General features: G+C 41.1%; 1 pseudogene; it reads left to right on the plus strand.

The window, feature by feature from the left end:
• The first annotated feature begins 2,983 nt into the window (after nucleotides 1-2,983).
• On the plus strand, nucleotides 2,984-3,875 carry LOC148546843 (uncharacterized; annotated as a pseudogene).
• The last annotated feature ends 963 nt before the right edge of the window (nucleotides 3,876-4,838 follow it).

The raw sequence follows: 4,838 nt of genomic DNA on the forward strand, positions 1-4,838 counted from the left end.
GTTTACTAGTGAAATAACCAACCATGGTTGAATAAATATTTCCATTTACACAAAAGGAAATCTACATGCAGACATGCAGTGACTAGCAGCGTGAGTTATTATTTCATTTACTTAAATCAAGATAAATTAAAGTTATTATATCCAATAATTCTCGCATATATGGCTATATCTTTGGAAATTAGGACTTATAATAAGCGATAGATTAAGCGTTATACTAATTTATTATAGTGCAAATGATAATGACTCGAATTTGAGGGGCTAGTGCATGTTTGTTTCCGGGTGCTGTTTTTTCTCTCTAGAATGAAACAAGCTAGCTAAGTAGTCTCTATCAAGTGTCTGAATAACTAATAATTAATAAGAATATATTCCCATTATGCTTTGTAATCTTTTGTCTTTCTTTTTTGTTTCATGATCAGGATCGGATTCAGGAAACCCAGATAGATATCAGTGCAATCAATCAGTTACTAATAAAACCAACCTAAAGCAACATTATGAAAAACATAATAGATTTGTAGAAAAAAGGTGCAGGAGATTTGTAGCTATATAGTATTAAAAAAGTTTTAAGTATATCAAAAACACTGATATTCCAGTTGTTTATCTGAACTATAAAAAATATATATAATATATATTAATTAAAATCAACAATTAAAACAATTAAAATTCTAATGTCATTAGTACACTTAAAATTTTTTCTATAGTATTATTAACCAGTTAAATGTGTACGTACGTACCGTCAAAAGAGCAAGGATTTTGAATTTCGGGACCATTACTTTAGGTTTAGGGGGACCGCAATTATAATGGTTAGGGACCATATTTATAGTAATAACGTTTAACATGATAATTGCTAAAGTCCATTATATTGTATCACGCAACGTATATAAGAAGGGTCAACCAAGTTGGCTCGATGTAGTTATTAGTTTACTAATTTATTTAATAAGTGTCAAGAATTTAAATTTTACTTTGTATATATAATAATTTATTAACCAATAGTGTTTCGATCAATGATAAACTAATTTTTGACCGCTCAAAAATATCATGAAAAAATGATATATATATATTGTTACGAGGGGTAACCGGAGATTAGTGGACTGGACGGCGTTGGTTGGCCCAAACGTATGGATGAGGAGGATTCCAAGCGGATCTGCAACTCGTTGCCCTCCGTCCGACTTGTGCGTGAGAAAGAATGGGGGGTGGTACCTGCAAAGACACTCCGATGCCTAAGTCAGCAAGAGTGTTAGCAGGTCTAGAGAATATTGGGACTTAGAGATACCTGAGAAGTGTCAGTGTATTTATAGTGGTGATCCAATAACCACCGTTGGAGTAGTGCCACTTTTTTAGGGTGTTAACTGTCCCTTTATCTTAGGGAAGTTAAGATATGGCTTGTGGAAGTGGGTAGAGAGATTCTAGGGGCAGTTATTAATTCAAGTGAGTGCTTATCTGCCAGCTAACCCTCGTTCTCGACTTCTTTAGAGCAAGTCGTGACGAGTACCGACTTCCTAAGACGAAGATTGGTACTGGGTGAGGTCAACCCCTTGGGGTTGGGCCTTTTTACTTGGATCCTGGGCCTTAGCGTTGGGCCAGGGTATGAACAGTGCCCCTACTCGAGCCTAATTTCTCTTTAAGATTTGGGTTCGAGTATACTACTCGGGATTGTAGCCGACTTGTTGGAGGACCGACGTGATGGTCCGAAACCGATGTGACTTTTCGTGACCTTTTGGTTCTGACAGTTACGTCTAATCAAGCGTCGTGTCCGTTAGGGATGTGCGTAGGGATTAATGACCTTGGTAACGGTGCGTCTTTAATGACTGCCCCGTTTTTACCATTGTGTCCCTAACGTACTTATAAATACTTTCCCTCTCTTTCATTGTTTCGTTTCTGCGATTTTTCAAATTTCCCCTTCATTCGTTCGTGCTGCATTCTTGTATCTTCGAAGGCTTTCGTTTCCTCCAATCCTCATTTCCAGATAAAGGTTAGTTCTTTTTGGAACATGCTTTTCTATTTGCATGCCTTTATTTTGTAGATTGGTTGGTCTGTAGACTTTAGTTCCGTATTCCCTCCCTTTAGAGACAGTGTTTTTTATTTTTCCTTTCTTTTTTCCCTTGTAGGTTTTTGTTACCTTTTTAAGAAAAAGAAATGGCTTCCGTAGATGTCCTTTCTCAGTGGGTTGATGTCACGGTCCTAGGGGAGGAACCCTCGGTCGATACTGATTTTATCACCCACCTTCGTACTCACCACAGAATTTGTACTTCTGAGGAGGACGAGCCGAAGTATGAGTTGGTAGTCCCGGGTCCTGAAGACCGGGTTTGTTTTGGGAGGGCCAACGAAGCGGCCCCTCATTTTTTCTTTATGTATGAGTGCATGATCATCCGTTTGGGTGTTTTTTTTCCTTTTTCAAACTTTGAGATGTCTGTTTTGCATCACTGTCGAGTTGCCCCTACCCAGCTTCACCCCAACTCTTGGGGTTTTTTGAAAATTTATCAATTTATTAGCCAAGCTTTGGAGTTTCCGACCTCTTTGAAGATTTTTTTCTATCTCTTTCATATGACCAAACCCTTCAGTGGGCTGAACAATAAGCAACAGTGGGTGTCTTTCCGAGCCATACAGGGTCGGAGAGTTTTTACCCTTTTTGACGAATCCTTCCATGACTTTAAAAATTATTTTTTCAAAGTTCAAGCTGTAGAGGGTCACCACCCCTTTTTTTTGGATGATAATTCTTCTCCCCGATTTCCTTTATACTGGCTTGAGGCCTCCCCCTGCGAGAAATATGGTCTGGACGACCTGGACGAGGTAGAAGCAGCCATTGTGGGGTTCCTCCGAGAAGTGTGGGGGAGGGCCCCATATTTGGACACTAAAAAGTTTCTCCAGGGGTCCCCGATCTTTGTCCAGGCGCAGCTAGGTAGCTTTTATTTGTTTGTTAGGTTACCGACTTGTCTGATTGGTCTTCCCGACTTGTCTTAATCTATTATATATTGTCTTTTCAGAGATGGCGAAGGCAAACGCTCAAGAGTCTTACCAGAGAGTCCAGGAGGCTAAAGCAAGGTCTCGCGCCAGGACTGGTGGCGCACGGGCGGTTATCTCTCCTCCTCCTCCTCCTCGAAATGTTGGGACTCCTTCCCAGCCCATTGTGATTTCTTCTTCTGCTTCCTCTCAGCCGCCCCCCTCTGCCCGACCTTCTCCTGAGCCAGAGAATAAGAAGCGCAAGACCTTAGAGTCTGGCTCTTCTGGTGAGGTAAAGGCGGATGCTCTTGCATTCGTCCGAAAGAACATCTACCCCATGCTCGTATAAGCATGGATGATGTGTCTGTTCGTCACCATCTTACCACTCTGGTTGAGGAGAGTCTCAAGGCGGCGGGGGTTTGTGGCAAACTCTTGGATATTTTTGAGAAGGCTCCTCTCAGCTCTTTAAGAATGACCTCGAGGGTCGAGGAGCTGGAAGGAAGGCTTCGTATATATCAAGAGCATGAGAGAGAGTTGAAGGAGGAAGTCGCCAAACTGAAGGAGGAGAGAGATAATCTCCGAGAGAAGGGGAGGAAGTTGCAAGCCCAATGCAACATGGAGGTGGACTTGAGGAAGACAGCGCAGGGCAGCTATCAAAAATTATTTGAAGATCTTGTGGCTGTGAAGAATGATCTGCTGAATTCTCGGAAGGCCTATGTCGAGTTGGAGGACTCCATTGCTGATGGCGCCGAGGAAGCTTGGATGGTCTTTAAGGAGCAGGTCGGAGTCATTGCTCCTGACTTGGACCTTTCTCCTTTAGATCCTGATAAAGTTGTCATTGACGGTGCCATTGTGGATCCCCCTGTCCCCGTAATTATTTCCGAGTCAGAATTGAAGACTCGGGGTCAGAGGATCATAGAGTCCCCTCATCGCCCTAAAGACGCTCCGAGTTCTTCTACTGTTCCTCCGACTTCCTCTTCATCTCCTATGGATGCCTCTCTTCCTGGTCCTGGCGGCGTTCTCCCTGACTCCGGTGGTGGTGATCCGTCTACTCTTCTTCCTAAAAAGTAATTTGTTGGCTATTTTGGGGGCACGACCTGTGGGTCCCCCCTTTTTTAAACTTCTTTATTTGTGTTGGTGGTGATGTTCTGAACAATTTGTTTTTTGGCCTTATAAGGTCGTAAACAAAACATTTAAAATACCCCTTTTTTAATAAGGGTTTAAGTTAAAAAATAAATACCCTTTTTTGGATAAGGGTTTAAGTTACCTTATGCGTGCATGCTTTTCTGATTGCGATTTTTTCGAATTCTCCTTGATCTTTCCTGGAAAACCTTTTCTTTGTCTTGTCTATCTTTCTGAACCTTTTAGTTTCAAGGATCTTTAGGACAACCTTTTAATTTTCTTGGTTTTTTTCCTATCTCTTTCGTTATTCCTAGTACTCAATTTTGTTTTATTGAGTTTTCATGACTTAGGTTATTTTTGCGATTCGTTTTCTATTTCTACTCGGTCTTTTCACTTCGACTTATGAGTCGGAATGTTTCCGAGTTTCTTACGATCACCTTTTATAACCTCTTTACACCGACTTGTACCTCGTCGTTTTATCCTGACGACCATCTAGGTCGGTTCATGGGATTTTCACGTTTTGTCGAGCTTAAGTCGGCGCGTTTCGTAGAAAGAGAAGACAACAAAGGAATTTAAGAGATATTTGTAAAAAAGATCTTTATTAATTGGGGAGGTACTTTATTGCTGCTAAGGATTTTTGACAATCTATTTCTCTTAGCCCCTACTGTGATGCCTCGTTAAAAACCCTTCTCCAAAAAAAACCCTTTGGTTTTGGGAAAAAATCATGAAGTTGGGAAAAGAGTACATCAGGGAGTAGAGTTCGCTTTTAGCTATAGTAC

This window comes from Arachis ipaensis, chromosome B9 (assembly GCF_059453495.1).
Source record: "Arachis ipaensis isolate K30076 ecotype BB chromosome B9, ASM5945349v1, whole genome shotgun sequence".
Classification (NCBI taxonomy): Eukaryota; Viridiplantae; Streptophyta; class Magnoliopsida; order Fabales; family Fabaceae; genus Arachis; species Arachis ipaensis.